The following is a 17,961-nucleotide window of genomic DNA, read 5'->3' on the forward strand; positions in this document are numbered from 1 at the left end:
ACTGGGTCTATCACATAAACACACTGTGATTTGAGGAGGATTTCAGCTTATCTCACTCAGGTGCCTGGGCTCTGTGTGGGCGATGAAGCTCTGTGCTCAGCATGGAGGGCTTTGCAGAGGTACAGGGGCCGAACATGGACATGTGGTTTGGAAATCCAGCTCTCCCTAAGACATTCAGGGAGGAGGAAAATGAAATGTGAGAAGCAGAGCATGTCCTGGCTGGGTACTTTTGTGAGCCATTAGCAGTGTGGGCAGTCCCTGTGAGCAATTGCCTGCACTCCATCAATGTCCAAGGTTATGTCAGATGAAGTGGCATCAGTGAGCCTTCTAATCTGATTATGATTTTCACAGCTGGGATGGTGAATTCATCAATTAAATGTCATTGTTGCCTTTGTTTCAAAATGTCCCTGGAGGGGAAATCCAACCTCCACCTGCTTCCCACCAGGAAGCCCAGCTGCTTCTCCAGCCCCAGCTTCCAGACAAAAGGCTGCCTAGGTTCACACTCCTCTGTAGGAAGATCCCTGATAAGAATAACAGTTCTCAGACAGTGTGTTATTTTTTTTTTTTCCTTCTGTAGAAAGTGGCTTTTAAAGGAGGAATGTGATTCAGAAAGGATTTAAACAATCTGTGAGAAAGTGTTTTCTAAACATTCTCTTCTCAACGTCTTTTTCCCCCGCTGCCTCTTCTCACCATCATGCTTTCCTTGGCTCAGTTCCCAGCTCCACAAGGACTCTTTTTCCTTATGGGGTCTAACACTAATGCAATGATGCCAATGATGACACCCCACTGCCCTACGTGGCTGATGCCATCACTGACCTGAATGGCTGTGGCCTAGGTGCGTGCCCTGCTTGTAGCCAGGCCATATGCCCAGCATGCCATCACAACAGAGGCAAGGCCCTGAGCAGCTAAACTTAGGATCGAGATGACAGCTGGGTGAGATCACTGTGCTGCAGGAGCTTATCCAGCAGCGTAATGCTTTGGAGGCTGGCATGGCATGTTTTCATGGCCAAACAGTCCGGTCTGCCTGGTTACAATGCCCTTTTGTTTACTTGAACTCTGAGAGGATTTTATACAGTGGTCAGGGCGAACTTTGGTAGAGCTGAGATGTGATCACCAGGAAAATATGTTTTTCCTCGTCTCCGTGAGACAAAAAGCAACAGTGTAAGGCCAATTTTTGTGTTTACATATGCTCAGCACCTCTTGACCTTCATAAACAGGGCTATATCCATGAAGATGCTTGCCTGATAAGCTGCTTGTATGTAAACTCCAAGCCTAATGATAACACACATAATTTCGCTTCCTATTGGACATACTTTTACATGAAACATTAAGGAACAGGTTTCCTTTAATAAAACACTGCAGACACTCCTTAGTGTTTGCAGCATTACTTTAACCTTCAACGTGATAGAAGTCAGCCTCAGCTTCTTGGCAGGAAAACAGGTCTTTTTTAAGCAAAAGCAGCAGAGTCATAGTAAAGTCCAGGAGTTCTTTAAGGAGGAGCCCTCTGCCTGTACAAAACTGCAATACTGTTGTTTTTGTTTTCTGCACCTTTGCAGATATTACCCTGTAGACAAATGAGTTCTGGTTTATCTTGATGCTGCCAGGGACTGCAGAGGGAGTTAGAACACCAGGCTCCCTTGAAATCCCCAATTTCATACTCTTGGTGAGTCCTGAAACCTTTGTGATGTGCTACATTATTATAATATTTTAAATGGAAATGGAGATAAATTTTTGGCAGTTTGTTGGAGTAAATGGAGAGACTGTTTGTGGCAGTGAGTTGCTGGACCACGGGCACGGATAGCACTCTGCACTGACATGTGGAACTCCAAACAGCAGGGCTGGCAAGATTAGAATAGCTCTCAGAGTTCTCTTGGTTTCCCTTGGAGGACAATCTGATACCTTAACACGGGTGACTGGCAAGTGAGAGAATAAAAAAACCTTAGAAATGCCGTAAATAGTACAAACTTCATTTCCATTCAAGCTTGTGTCTGAGATCCCAGATGCTTCTGAGGTCTGTTTTATGAGTTAAATAAGGATAAGAATGCAAAATACATAAGGATCTAAGCTTTAAAATGTGTAAATGATTCAAAATGCCCCAACTTGAGAAAGAGAGAGCAAACTCAGGACGCTGCTGGTAGTACACAGACTTCTGAGTCTTGATGTAATCAACACTGAAGAAACCTACTCGGGGAGTCCTAAAGAGCAGTGGCATTGCACACTTCTGTTGAATGAGGGAGTCCGAAGCAGAATAGCTATGCTATTTCCTAAAATTGCTCCACAGAAAAGAGGTTTTCAGAGGGACAAATTGTGACCATTTTAAGTATAAGTATTCTCTAACACAGCAGGATAGATCAAACATGAAATCAATAGAGAATGTGGTATTTCTGCCACATAAATTGAAAAATAAAAAAGCAGAAAGTGGAGAAATTGAGCAGCAAAATGGCAGAAAGTAGATTAAAATGGGACAAAAGAAAACAAAACCTCAAGTCAGATCTGTTACAGGAAGTGTTTGCTTCAATTACGAGGGATGCCTCAAGTGTTATCTCTTCAAAATGTGGTTGGCCTTCTGTCTCAGCATTGTCCTGTGTTAGTCAACTACCCCACACCTGCAGTTCGCATTGTGCTGCTGAAACGTGAGGTCGGATCATATCTCTTTAAAAAAAAAAAAAAGAGAGAGGAAGAAAAACCGGGGCTGGGAAGGGGGAGCCAGAGCTCTGCTGCATTGGGCTGCTCCCATACAGAGGCTGCAGCAGTGGTCACGCATCCCTCCGCAGCTTGCTGATTTTGCAAGAGAGGAGGAAGAAGGATCATTTTGCAGTCCAGATGCTGTCAAACACAAGCAACCAGTGGAAGAAATTGCACAATGAGCAAACAAGCATGTGGAAGCAGTTTATGAAGGAATAGTTAAACACAGAGCTTTGTCCTGGCCGATGCTGTAAGTACAAGCTCAATCTCAGATCCAGCGGTCTCTGTATTTGTTTGTGGGAGATGTTTTACGGGCATCCTGATGCTTTAGGAGGTATTTTACAGATACTGTGGTGCTTTTAGCACTCACATAATAATGTACCGAGCCAAACAGCAGAACTGCCTGCATCTCTACAGGGTTTTTGGGTGACTCACGAGCTGCAGTGCGCTGGCAGGGTGGGTGAAACATAGGGCTCTGCATAGGAACATGTTCTCAGTTCCGGATGGCTCACTTGGGCTCCCCACTGCAGCCATGCAGTGCTGCAGTACCACCCTGCTTCTGCGCCGGCCTTTGGAGCTCAGGGCTGCCTTCAGGCATAGGGGAACACGGTACGTTATTTCATGCTACAGTGGCTGACCTAATTTTCAAAAATCCAACAATTATTCATTATGCAACCTTACTTCACACCAAGTGCCCTGTTCTTAATTTTCCTTATGTATGCAGCTATAGAAAGCATATGAAATTCTAAGAGCTTTGCATGCTACCTTTGGGAGGCTGGATCCTAACTTAGCTCTGAGAGTGCGCCAAGTATGATTTATTACTCACAGGAACGAACGTTTTCCTGCCTTTTGTTCTCTTTCTAGCTGAGGTAAATGTATGCATTTTTTAATGTAAACATTTGTTCTTATGGAAATGCAGTGTTTTGTATTCTGGCAGATGATTCAATGCCTTTTGTTCTCCATCTGCTCTAAGGATCTAAATCAAGCTTTAGATTTGGCTTTAGTGCCAGCTTTAAAACCAAATTCAGAAAGCAAAAACTGTGAGAAAGTTTATTGCGCTGTGTTTCTGAGGAAATTGTTTGGTAACCAGGCATTATTATTATTATTTTTTTTTAATTACAGCTAAAAAGATCTCTGCAGCAGAGTGAAAAACTAAGTCACGAGAAATTTCCTCATTCTTTATAAGAATATTGATTCTGCTTTAATGTACCTAAGTACGTGTAAGGCTATGCTGATTTGTTCTGAAGCAAAGATTTCCATCTTTTTGATGGCCTCTGCAGCTGCATGTTGGTAGTCACCAGCTGCTGCAGGATCCCCAGGGAGATCTCACTCTGGCAGCAAGGAGGTGGCAGCAGGAGGGCTGTGCTGAGCAGCCCTGCTGGCCTGTCAGGGAGGGTGAGTAGGTGATACAAGGACTAAGCATCTTCTGTGCATCTCTTCTGGGAGCTGGCAGAGCTGCTGATGCTGGCAAGTGAATACTCTCTTGTGACCCTGCCATGCTGGGGACATGCCACCCGTACACTGAGAAACCCACAGGGATCTTTTCTCATCGTCGCTCTTGGCGTTGTCCTCACTTTGTGTTCTCAGAGGTATGGCAGCTCTGTGACAGTTCATTTGCAAAGCAGATTCTTATTGCTTGCTATCCAAACCTGAATTATAAGAGGCCCAGTTTAGCCCTTAATTAGCTCACATCAAAACATCATTACCTAAGGAGTGCCCAGAAGGGAATGTGAACACTGAGGCTGTGGCATTGCCAGTGTTTGCTCTTGTCTCTTTCTCTCCTATGCAAGGATTGTCACCAACACTGTGCAGAGTCTCTGGTTAGAAACAGAATTTTCAAATATTAAGAGGGCAATCATTTGCTTTGTCATGGGAGGGTTATATGAATACAAACAGAATACGAAAAGCCAATCCCACGTAGAGAATTTCTGTTCCCACAGAAAACGTGCAGGACCATGACATAATTTAATTAGATAGAATTGTTTTATAGGCTGCTTACTGCTGTGTGAAGGCAGTGGGAAAAGTTCAGCTCCTGTGTACTTCCATTGTTTTCAACAGAATTACACTGGGGTGGATTTGGCATTTTTGGGGCCAACTGGAAAAGCATTTCTTTCTCTGAACCTTTTACTTGATTGTTTTCCTGATTCTCAGACATGAATCTTTATGGACTTCAGGGCAACAGGCCAAGATGCATACAAAAATAAAATGAAGGACCTCAGATGCCCAAGATCGTGCTTGCCTGAGGCTCCCTGTAAAGTCAGTGGAAGCACAGGAGTGCTTTCCAGAAAACTGACAGACCACATACCTAAAATGAGCCAGAGGTCATCGCGCTCACAGTGATTGGGGCTTCAAAAATACTGCATTACATTTCGCACTAAAATATATGGTGGTGTAAGTTTTTGTAATCCAAACGGGCATTTTCTTGAAGAATTTAAACATTAAATGTCTAGCTGCCCACTTTGTTTAAACTCTTAGGATAATGCACAGAAATGGAAATGCACGGGAAAGCACACGTCAGATTTCCAAGTATTTGATCTTCTGAAAGATTTAATCTTGGTAGAAATAAGTATTAAATAGTTCAGCAATAATTTTTGTTACTTATGCAGTCCGGCAATTACTTCTGCCTCAACTAAGAAATACAAGTTGCACATTAATTTGTTGCAGCATCCTTTTTTCTGTACTTAATATTCCAGTTTTTCTCATCAGCTCATAATTAATGGGTATACACGCTTTTTGGCAGTCTTGAACTAAATCTTTAAACAAAGTGGTCTAATTTATTAGCATTTTCTTAGTTTTTTGGCCATTTCAACAGTCATTCTTTGGAATTTTTAGCCAGTATGTTGTTGTGATGGAAGCACAACAGCGCCGTGTAAGGAAGATTTCAGTCTATCTATGAAGACCTACATGTATTCATGCATAAAACCTCTACAACTGTTTAGTTGGTTCAGAAATAAATGAGGCTTAACTGTTTTCCTTAAACTTACCTGTAGAAATATTCTCCACCCAGACGAAATCAAATCAGATGGGTGATGATTATACTCAGGACAGAGTGGAACAGCTGTTAGCTGCTCTGGTGACCTCTCAGGAGAGCATGAATATGCATAGGCTCTCCTTAGCTGTAAGGTTCAGCTACTTTTCCCTTACAGAGAATATATGTAGTTGCATAACACAGAACCATGGAATTGCAGGGGTTGGAAGGGACCTCAGGAAATCATCGAGTCCAACCCCTTGCTCAAGCAGCTTCTCTACAGTAAGTCACACAGGTAGGTGTCCAGATGGGTCTTGAATATTTCCATAGAAGGAGTCTCCAAAATCTCTCTGGGCAGCCTGTTCCAGTGCTCCATCACCCTTACTGTAAAGAAGTTCTGCATGTTAGTATGGAACTTCTGTGTTCCAGTTTTAGGCCATATCTCCTTAGGCCATATCTCACCTATCTGTAATGAGACAGCTGGCAGAAAATAGCTAAGACCTGAGCTTTACCTCTGGGCTTCCACAAAGAAGGAAATATAATAATGAGTATATAGTTAGTATTTAAATTAACAGTTTTAGTTAAAGCTTTTATTGAAGTAGCTTGTACCTCATGTAATTATTTTAGGACAGACTAATATACCTGGCTGCCTATTTGCTAATTGTACATGGTACATGCTGAAGCTTTGCAGCATTAACATAAAAATCACATTCATGTTTTAACCAATGTAAGCTGAGATCCTCCAAAACATGACAGCAGGTTCAGAGTGGTCTGGTATGCTTTACAAGCAGGCACCAGCTGTCACGAGGTCTTGTTGCATAAAATCATACTATGAAAAAGTTGCAAATGTCAGGAGATGTCTGGAAACCGCATGGGACAGGAGAAGGATTGCAGCCTTGTGCTTTCAATCCTTTCTTATACCAGCTGCGCTTCTCCCATAAACTGTCCCATCTGAATCTTTCCTTTCCTTTTCAAATTCCTCCTTCCATTTAATTCTTTTTTCTCCCTCTCAGGCCAACTGCTGCATGAATTACCACCTTTGATCTCTGTCATTAGTTTTTCTGTAACAGCAGTATCCCTGTCCTGCCTCAGTTCCCAAACAGCATCTCACATTTCTCCTACTCCCTGAAGGTGGATTTGAGGCACTGGCCATACCTGGGCTGCAAAATAAGAAAGACAGAGAAGAGGAACCTGCCCAAGCCCTTAGTTGTCTCCTTTGTGCTCAGTGGTGCAGCCAAGCTCCTGCCTAGTCTGGGACCAGCACAAACATGTTGATCCATAGTCTCTGGCAAGATCTGTTCATTGACAAGAGACAGAACAGGCTGTGTGCTGTAGGGTGATCTTTGCACTGTAGAGTGATGCCAACCAGGCACTGACAAGTAATTTTGACCTTGTTATCTTCATTATGTTAGTCTGGCACTGGAAACCTGTCTCCTGTATAGGCTTTTGTTAACCCAGCAGTCCTGTACCCACAGCAGAGCAAAGTAGACTTCAGAGCTGAAGAACTTAAAGTGATTTTCAGTTTGCTCTGGCTACATCTGTCAATGCTAAACACGTCTCTTTAAATTCTATTGGTCATTTGATGTTTATCCAGTGTATATGTATGTACACATAGGGACTTCCTTCAAACAACAGTCAAGTTATCTGCTTGGGACATACACAATTATATGCAAAAAACTATTTGGCTGTATATGTTACAGCAATCTACTGCAGAAAAACGGATTATTAGACCTGAAAGGGCTTTTTCAACTTTCCTAAAAGCCACAAAAAGTGATTTATTTCAGTTTCTCATGAGCTGTGACAAGGATGATGTCAGCCACGTTGTACATGCTCTGTGTTATAAATAATAAATGAGAATGACCACATCTCCTCTCTCTCTAATGCATTAGTGTTATAGCTGGATGTAAAGGGCAGCCGCCTGCTTTATATGGGAGATAATGGAATTGCTCTGATGTGACTGAAAGTATTGATCTTGGGGGCTCCTGCTTGCCACCTTGTGTCTTAATATCTGTTATCTCTCATACTGTTTGTAAAATGCTGCCTTGTTTAAGAGGTGTAACAGTAGGATCTTGAAGTATAAAACAAACAAACAAACAAAAAAAGCCCATCTAGAAATGGCAGAACAAAGTCCATGTTCTTTTTGGTCATTCTAAAATTTAGAATATACAAATCTTCCAAAAACTCTTTTAGTGGGTCTTCATTCCTTAATTATTAATTTAACAACTCCAATCTGAAATACTCTTCTCATTTCCTTCTTCCTTTCTCCTGCAGTACTTGCAGAGAGAGCTTTGTTGTTATAAGCTTCTCATTAATCATAATTTTCACTAATAGGGTGCTGCTTAATCAAGTAGTTCAAACCACTCTGCGAACACTCATGGATGCTTCTTTATGCATCCTGTAGCTGTAGCTTAATATAGTTGTTTGTGAATAATGCTAAAAGATCCGTGTTCATTTCCGTCTTTCACCTTCCTAACATTTTTAATTAGGAAAAACTGCACTGCTTAGAAAACAAAATATCTAACTGGGCATATTGTGAAGCAACAGGAGTTATGGAAGAGATGTCGAATCTTGTGCATACCGAATCTTGGCAGAGCTGTCCTAAGAATATTTTTAAACAACAGTTGTTGTCATGAATGACAGCTGTTAAACATGCTATATTTCCATGCTTTCATACTGATTTGCAGCATCTCCAAAGGAGTTAACTATTCTCAGCTTTGAAAAAATTTTCTCCTCACCATCTAGACATCCTGAATCCAGCCAAGCCTGTGTGTTAATCTCCTTGCTTCTGCAACATTTGGCATTCCCAGACGTAAATTTTCAGCATAGTGTGTCTCAGTTTAGAGAACCCTCCTGCTTACAGAGGAGACATTCATATAGATAAATTATCTCCTTAAAAGCATACTAGTCATAGACAGAAAATGCCATGCCATTTGTCTTCAGTTTTGGCTGACAAATGGCACAGATGTCTGTTGAACTCTGTCCACACTTCTGTAAGTATGTCGTGATCTTAAGAGACTCTTCCTGCTGCCTTTATATAGGAGTCAGCATGGAGAACCAGAATGGAAGGCAGTAAGTTTGTTTACTTTTGATTAACATGAGTGATTGAAAATAAAATTCAGCCTTGCAGCAATTGCTCAGGGGGATGTATCAGTTGGTCTAAAAAAGACTGTGTCAGGTGGATGAGCAGCACTTAGAGTCATAGTGTCTTGGAATCATCGCGATTGGAAAAGACCTCCAAGATCTTGTTGGTGCTTCTCTCACTATTGAGTCCATTGCTGAAGAAACTCTTTTTACTCTGCAGAAACATTTTCTTGCCTGTAATGTGGAATTGTTTTGCAGAAGTAATACTACCTGCAAGTCATTCCCTGTATTTTCTTAGTGATTTGCCTTTCTCCTTGGCAGGAGTTGTGAAGGTATACAGCATTAAGTCTGTGAGAGTAACTTTATGCTACAAAAGTAGGATTTTTTTGTACAACTTCACTGTCATTACTTCAGACCTTTTCACCCCAAACTTTTCAAGACTACAGGATTGCCACATGGGGCAGAGAGGAGACCTGGGACCAGGGTTGCGCACTTGGTCTGTGGCCCAGATCTGGCACGGTCCTAATTTGAACACATGAGTAAATAAGCACCATCTAGAGAATGGACTAAGTCCTGCTTTTGGGGTGCAGGGCTGTAGTGGTGTAGACACAGTCAGTATGGGCTGAATATATTTCCAAGATGGAAAGAAAAACATTATCCAGGTGGTCTAAAGGCTATGAACATTTCAGAAAATATAAATGGCTTTTTATGAATGGGGGGAGAACTCTTCCCAAGTCTTCTGCCTTGCCATATTGCTGCTTCTGACTTCATCTTTTTGCAGAAAATTTTGTCTGTCCTGGATCTTAAAGGTTATACTATCTTTTTCTATGCCTTTGTCTTTCCCTGCTGGTACTGACACAGAGGCTGTTCTGCACGATTTTACTGATTTTCCACAAGAGTAAGGTTGCCCTACTCTACACTTTTAAATATGAACTGCCTGTCCTTACCTTCAAAGCCTTTGCCACTCTAATGCATGTTGTTCTCCAACATTGTGAGGTGACATCCCTCTATAGTTGGCTAATAATAACATTCTCTAACATTCCCATGTTATGTTTTTTCAGTTGAGTCTCTCAGCATTTTTTCCCACAAAAAATTCAAGGGTGCTACATACTAATATGAGTCAAAGGAGGATGATGATGATGGACTCTACAATTTGTGCTTGAAACCACACTGCAGAATGGCCATATGTCCCTACCAGCTGTGCTAATGGGGGAAATTTTGGATGGCTTCATTTTCTCCTTGCCTTTCCACATTATTGTTCTGTCAAAAATATCCTAGAGAACTCTATTTAGGTAATAAAGTATGAAAAGTAGTTTAGTCTTTTAGCCATTCAGGTGCTCTGGCAAGCCTGTAAATTGTAACAAGTATTGTACTTGTTTCTGGAATGTTTCTAGGCTAGGTACTAGGTATTGCGACTCTTGTTATCAGGGAATTGTGAATGACTGTTCTGGGAACTTTCTGAGACAACAAAAAAGTCTCTACAGTTCAAGAAGGCCAAGGAACATTTTACTCTAGTGTTGTAACACCTAAATATCTAAATACCAAGTACTAACCACTTGTACTGGTCAAGCATTAAGTATATGTTATGGTAAATCTGAAGCTATGTGCTTGGCCTTGATGGTTTTGTCTCTGAGGCAGCCAGACTCCAGAGCACTTCAAAGAGGGAGGATGGCACTGAAGAGGGCTTCTCCCTTGTTTCCACAAGCAGCACTGGCTATCAGTGTAGTTTATATATACTTTCCATAGGTCAGGACCAGTCTAGTCTAAAATAAAGGTCCTCATTTCGCATAGATGGGCGTTATGTCTTTGCAGACTGCTGCTGATTACTTGATTCCTCTAACAGTTCCAGGTGAAGTACCTTTATCTTAGTTTTGATAATTTTATGCAACTATAACAAGCAAATGCCTATTACAAAATATTTTGCTTCCTGCGCAAATTCAGGCAGTCCTGTGCTATGTCTGGGCACAAGCAAACACAACAAAATCAACATCAACATTGAAATTCCCTGCCAGCTGACTGGACAAACTTATCTATATTAGGTTGCTAGATAATGTACTGAGCCTGCAATTTGTTCATATCATCATTCTCTAAAAGCCAGATCATCATATTACACACTGCTGTGGGAGTGATTTTCTGGTGTAGACTACACTAAAATATTTTTGACTTAATGCAAAAAAAAAGCATTTGTTTTTGCTTTGTACTCACATGCTTAGCAAATCTGAGATGCATGAGTGAGTTCTCTTTTAAAATAAAACTTTGTTGCCACCACTAAGGTATTCCCAAACTGCAAATGGAAGATTATTTTATTTTATCCAATTCTGATGGAGAAATTAGGTATGTTTTCAGTGACCCGCAGGTCAATGAACTCAGTTACCACCAGATAAGAGGGCAGATGTAAATTTCAAATCTTTTCTTCCTTTTCTTCACGCTTTCCGAGATGCCAGTTTCCAGATATTCAAATTTAGATGCTGTCAGCTTAGATGTCCCAAGTGATTTCCAGGGCTTGGCTGTGCACTGCTGGATTGGAAAAGATCTCCAGGAATGGAGCAGTGCTCTGATGTTACAGGCTGTGAGATCCTTCTTTGGATAAAAGCTGATCAGTCTCCAAAGCCATTACTTTACTCATTTCCACTCTTGGAGGCCTGCCTGGGAACCTCACTGCTTTTTTGATTCATTCATTATTCCGGGAAAATTTAAAGTTATGTATTTTTATACCCACGTCCTCTAATATTTTAAATAGCTCTTCTTCTCTTCCTATGCTCATCTATCCATTAGATTTTAAAAAAAATAATCTTACCTTCTCTGTGCTGTCTTCTCTTTCATTCTGCTTGGCTGAAGAGGACAGTTCTCTTAGTCTCTGCTTAAAGGGTAGGATTTTGATTCCCTTAGCTGTCCTTAGCAGTCATGTCTTTGAGGAAGTGTCATTAGTTTCTCGCTGCCGTCTGCCATGCAGCTGGTTCTGTATCTACCATTCTTGTAATATTTCAATCTTTTCCTGCTTAATGAGTAGTTTTCAAAGGATTTGATGTTTCTAAACTTCAGAAGGTAAGATTTATGCAGATTCCTTTCTCTGCTGAATAATTTTTCAATGGAATACGTTAGGTAGACGTATAATTTTTGTACTTCAACTCACTTTGTGTTTGTTTTTGTGTTTTTAATTATTATTTCCTTTCTAAAGCTTTGCACACCATTGATGTTGCACAAAGGATGTGCAGTTGCTGAAATCACTTCTTCCAGTCATAAAGTGGTAACATCAGTTTGATTTGTTAAAAATATTTCCAAAAAAAATGGCGATTTTGTGTTCCAGAGTTCTTAGATGGAGGTAATCTGGTTTCTTCCAAGTAGAGAGGGTTAACTTCAACTCCTACGATAGCTATGGCAATTTAAGTTTTTATACCTCTTTTTTTTTTTTCTACTAGCCATGCCATCTTGGTCCCAACACTGAACTCTAACATGAAATGGAAATACTACTTACTTCTGTTGTATTACCTGTGTTACTGGTTGTGCGTGAGGCTTTCTAAGTAGAAAGACCATATCTCAGATTGGGCCCAGTTGCAGAGTAGAAGATGCGTCATTCAGTGAGGTGGTACACTGTACATGGTCAGAACTACTACATACTTCCTGACATGATGAATCAGAGCTCAGCTTCATCAGATGCGGTCGTCAGCTCTACAAATACCTGTCTCCCCTGGAGATCTCTCAGACCAGGGCTATCTGCCTATCTCATAGTGTCTAAATTAGAGAATGACTTGGCAATCACGATATCACGATTATCTTATCATAAACTTTCCAGTGACTCAACACAAGAAAAAATTTTTTTAGGAGTAGTAGAGGTCAGGATATCAAGAAGGTTCGATTTCTTGAGCACTGCTTTAAGAGCTGTTAGTATCTTCCTCTCCACAAAAACAAACAAACAACGTTTTGGATAATCTGTAGATTGTAGGTCTGAAATTTTCTCATCAGTCTTTTGTCAGTCAAATGCAGATTTCGGAATTGTAGGTCTGAGGATTTCAATCTATCTCAAACCTTAAGAAGAAGATTCTGCAAAACATATACATACAATAAATAAATCACATTGATGCATATGTGCTACAGATCAGTGTTTCATGATTACTGATTGTCCCTGAAACCAAATACCTCTAACAAAATGGAAAACTTCCATATAGTAAGGAGTACTTATTTAACGAAGAAATAAATGCATTCACCGCTTGAAATAGCTGCTCTTCTCATGGCTTTCAAACCACTGTAACAAGCCAATCTTTCCAATTTTCATTGTAACTATTGTAATAATTATGAAAAAGACTCTGGACCGTATCAAAAGCAGGCTGATACCTTCCTTCCTGGGCTGCTGTGTTGCAAGGTGAACAAAGAGAAAGATGCTCAGCCAGAAAAGATAGCAAGGCCAGCTCGTATTGATAATTGAGGTTACGTGGTGTTCAGGAAATGGCAGCACTGAGGTCAGGCTGAATTCATTTTAGGAGGATTTGAGTATAGCTACTGCTTGCACTTGAAGATAAAATCAGATTTATTTTTAAAACTGTGAGGGGATGTCTTTCCTTGTATACATTGAATGTTTGAAATTCGATTGTTTTTTTTCCTGCTTTAGACATTTGAATGTAGACAACAACTTAATTATTTGTGAACATCCAAAACAAACAACATAACTTAAACACAACATTCTAAACCAGTATCTGCAAAATGCATGTCAGAGGCACCAACGGACTTAATGCATTTGTTATAACGATCTTTTGTGTACAACACAGTAAAGTGCCTTTATGTGACCACAGAGGATATCTGCTTTCCCTTGTATATCAGCTAGGAGTAATGTTGCAAAACAAGAGTCAAGATGAGAGCAACACTTGGTGCTGAGTTTTCTGGGTTACTCCTTAAGAAGAGTGCTTATGAAATATAGTTCATGTAGCTAAAAGAATGATTTTACTAATCCAAACAAAACATAATTAAAATAAAGACAAAGAGAAGGAAATCTCTGAGGATACTCACTCCACTTGGAGAATCGCATTGTCGCAACACTTGACTGACCACTTCTGATCTTGTATTGCAACTGGTGTATTTATTCTGAAATGTATTTTCTGTACTAAAGCTTTGTTTCTATCCTGTCCTTAATGTGGTTTCTCACCAGGGCCTCATGAGAAATAACTCATTGCCATGTATTTCACGAACTCTTGTACAAGCAAGCCTGCACAGATCGATATATTGCTGCAGTGGGTGGTGCAGACAAGCTCAGGTACCAGATACTATACTGCTGCTTTTAGCCCAGAGATAGCTATGAGACTAAATGCATCCTGCTTTACAGCAAGAAGACCTTATTGATTAAGCTGGGTATCTCTAAATGGCATCAACTTGTACAGTCAAGCCATAACCCATATTTATGCTATTTTTTTTCCCTCTGCTTAATAATGCCATTGTTCATATGTTTAATTTTTTTGCTAATGCAGAGCTCTTCTAATTTCTGCACTGCGGTTTACAGACAGTCTCAGTTTCCTGTTTCACTGGAAAACTCATCAAATGGTTGAGAACTAACTCTCAGTAGGGCTAGTTCTCCTTCTTGTCCTCTACTGAGGCACCTACTGCTTTCAGTTTCAGAGGAAAGATCCCCACACCTCTGGGTTTCTGGAGAGCAGCAGTTCTGATGAGCGTTTAAATGCCTGGCCTATTTTTGGCTAAGTAGTTTTTTCTCCAGCTTTTATGTGTTGCTCAGTAGTCACTTTGAAACATCCACGTTGGGTATGATCACTTCATCAGAACTCAGCTAAGGGATTCTTTACACATAGTTCAGCACACAGTCCCAGACAGTTACTGTAAGTTTATTTGAATAGCACAGAATCTGACTGCAAATTGGTCATATTATTACAAACCATTTCTAGAGCTTTACATATTGATGTATGCAATCATACTTTCTGAGTCACCTCTCCTGTAAATGAAATATTACAATTCATATGTTAAGCACATTTACTTGTTGAGGATCGCATTTCCCTCATGCCTTTTGAGAAGAAACAGATGAAATTAGCACAGAATTTATATATATATATATATATATTTAATTTTAATGAACTTTGTGTTCTTGAGAATATGTATTGCAGATTTTTTTTTCTGGCCCTTGAGACAAATTTCCTGTATTCCATGGTTCAGAGTAATGGTTATCACAGCCTGATGTCCTTGTGTAGTGTTGAGCTGTGTGGAGGTTCATAGTGAGGACCGTGCAGCTTCATAGTGAGAACCATTTGCTTGTGGTACTAATAGGAATGGGAAGGTGGTTGGACTAGATGATCTTGCAGGTCGTTTCCAACCTTGTGATTCTATGATTCTATGAACCATGCGGCTATCAGCTCTGCTTGCTGCAGCAGCTGCATTGCTGGGTTCTTGTGCTCTGATCCATCTGGTTTTGGAGCTAGCAGCTTCTCTGTCTGATCAGGTAGCTCTGAACTGTTTTCCAGTATGTGCTATAGATGCACCCAAATTTTCCTCTTGAGATCGTTGCCCAACTTCACTGTCTTCTGCTGGAGGCTGTTGTCTTTCTTTCAGTAAGAAAGAAGTTTTCACAAATATGGTACAGCTTTTTTTTTTTTTTTTTTTCTGTTAAAATGAAGTCTAAACCAGCTGCAATTGATTCCAAGATTCATAAGTCATGCTTTTCTGAACTTCTCAAGAAATCGCTGAGGAAGTGTAAGTGTTGAACTAAAATGTTTTGGTTTCAATCTGTTAGAAAACTGCATAACTTAAATCACTTATCCTGGTGATCACTTCCTTTTTGCAAACAGTTCTTGGTGTACTTGTTTAGATAGACATGAATACAGAACTTTCTGTATCGCAGTCTGGCTTGATATATGTGCTTGATTTAATGCATTACAAATACTCTCCTTGGAAGATGTAGGGAGATGGAGCCTAACAACTTTCAGAAACAGTCTGGATCGTTGACTGAATTCATGGACTCACAGATCACTGCCACAATGTTATTTAAGCTGCTCCTCAAACATAGGCTCTTTGGAAAAAGCCTGCTGTCTGTAACAATTATCCTAGACAAATATGGTCCTCTTCTCTCTGTGGTTTATCTTTATAAATTTTTGGCATAAAACTGAAAGAAGTCCTACTTGATTGGAGGAATGGTCTCAAGTTGTGCCAGAAGAGGCACATTGGATTCCTGCTATATTACTAAACTGTGGTTATAGGGTTGCAGGTCCCATAGTCCCATTTAGTACATCAGGGATCTAAAACAGGTAATTGCTGCTTTCTGTTGCTTGTGTAGTCTTGCAAGGGATAGGCACAAACAAGAACATTTAGATCCAAAAAAGCAGTGACTACAACATTTTTCCCATTTCTCATATGTTAACTATTTAACAAAATCATCACATTATCTTTTTTTTTTTTTTTTTTTTTTTAGCTACTAATAATCGTTTGTCTCCATAAAAATCAACATCAACAATAGTGCAGCATTTTTATTCTATCATTAGAATCACAGAATCACAGAATTGCAGGGGTTGGAAAAGACCTCAAGAGATTATCAAGACCAGCCACACTGCTAAAGCAGGTTCCCTTCAATAGGTTGCTCCTGTAGGCATCCAGACAGGTCTTGAATATCTTCATAGAAGGAGACTCCACAACCTCTCTGGGCAGCCTGTTCCAGTGCTCTGTCACCCTTACCATAAAGAAGTTCTTCTGCATGTTAGCACTCTTCCTGTGTTTACTCCTTGTCCTATCACTATGCACGACCAGAAGCCTGGCCTCATCCATTTGCCTCCTACCTCCAATTAGATATTTAGAAGTATGTATCATATCACCTCTCAGTTTTCTTTTCCCCAAGCTGAACAGACCCAGGTTACTCAGCCTTTCCTCGTAAGGGAGATGCTCCAGACCCTTTACCATCTTTGTAGCCCTCTGCTGTACTCCTGCTAGGAGGTTCCTGTCTTTTTTCAGTTGAGGAGCCCAGAAATGGACACATTAAATGTGGCCTCATCAGGGCAGAACAGTGGGAGAAGATCACTTCCCTAGAGCTGCTGGCCATGTTCTTTTTAATGTAACCCAAGATCCCATTGACTGCCTTGGCCACAAGGACACAATGCTAGCTCACGGCCAACCTGTTGTCCACCAGAATGTCCAGTTCCTTCCTTGAAGAGTTCCTCTCCAGCAGACAATCCCCTAACCTGTACTGATGCATGCAGTTATCCCTCCCCAGGTGCAAGACTCTACACTTGCAGTTGTTAAACCTCATTAGGTTCCGCCCAGACTCCCCGGTCTGCCCAGGTCCTGTTGAATGGCAGCACAGCCTTCTGGTGTGTCAGCCACTCCTCCCAGCTTTGCATCATCTGCAAACTTACAGAGGGTGGACTCTATTCCTTTATTCAGGTTATTGATGAAGTTGTTGAACAAGACCAGACCCAGCACCGACACCCCTAGGGAACACCACTAATTAGAGGCCTCCAACTACAGGCAATAATAATTAATTAGTATCAATAATATAATACCAATAGCATCTATGGTGTTAATGCCATCAATAGTACTAAAGTATTGGCATTTTGGAATACTTTTAGTTTACACTTAAAATTGTATGTGATAATGAAAGAATGAATGACCACAGCAATATAAATGCAGAAACGTATAGTTGTGTGTTGGCACTGATTTATATCTACTAATGGTCTGGACTGCACATTTCAGTTAACTGGCTGCACCAAAGCTGTCTAGACAATAAACATATTAAGGGCACATCTATTCTACTTCTAGCATTTCTAGTTTGATGGTATACTATCATATTACACTGTATCAGGTCTGTCTCAGATTTCTACAGGACAGCTATTTCTGAGAAGCAACTTAGTATATTTGTCATACTTGCAGTTGTGTGGTAGCCTTGAATTTAGTTTAACCATTGATAGAAATGAATTTCAAACCCAGCTATTATACTATGCATAGACAGGAACAATTTGTATTTAAGACATGCCTGTTTTCTCAGATTTTTGGATGGTCTTTTTTTTTTTTCTTCAAGTCTTATCTGCTTTCTCAGGAATGCAAGCTCTATAAAAATCTATTTCAGGTTGTCTTGAATGCTCTATGAGTGAAACACTGGAGTTCAAATTTTCTGAACAGTTACATATGTCAGCTTTAATAAAAGCTTACTTCTGCATACAATTCTGTGGGCTGTTCTGCATGTTTACCTTATTCTGTCCATAGTATGCAACAGTGAGGGTTCTGAAGTTCACATTAAAGTTCACATTTAT

General features: G+C 40.4%; 1 protein-coding gene across 2 annotated transcripts in view; it reads left to right on the forward strand.

Annotated features, from left to right (window-relative positions):
- Positions 1-2,707: 2,707 nt before the first annotated feature.
- Positions 2,708-17,961, forward strand: part of SACS (sacsin molecular chaperone) — a 55,967-nt gene continuing 40,713 nt past the window's right edge. The window contains exon 1 of one of the 2 annotated variants that reach the window (XM_031615908.2): positions 2,708-2,935. The gene's annotated coding sequence lies outside the window, so the exon portion shown is untranslated. Of the gene's footprint in view, positions 2,936-3,200; positions 3,295-17,961 lie in introns of those variants that run through there. The other variant, XM_090133817.1, reaches the window with a different exon arrangement.

Source organism: Phasianus colchicus, chromosome 1, assembly GCF_987193195.1.
Source record: "Phasianus colchicus chromosome 1, bPhaCol1.hap1.1, whole genome shotgun sequence".
NCBI classification, from domain to species: domain Eukaryota; kingdom Metazoa; phylum Chordata; class Aves; order Galliformes; family Phasianidae; genus Phasianus; species Phasianus colchicus.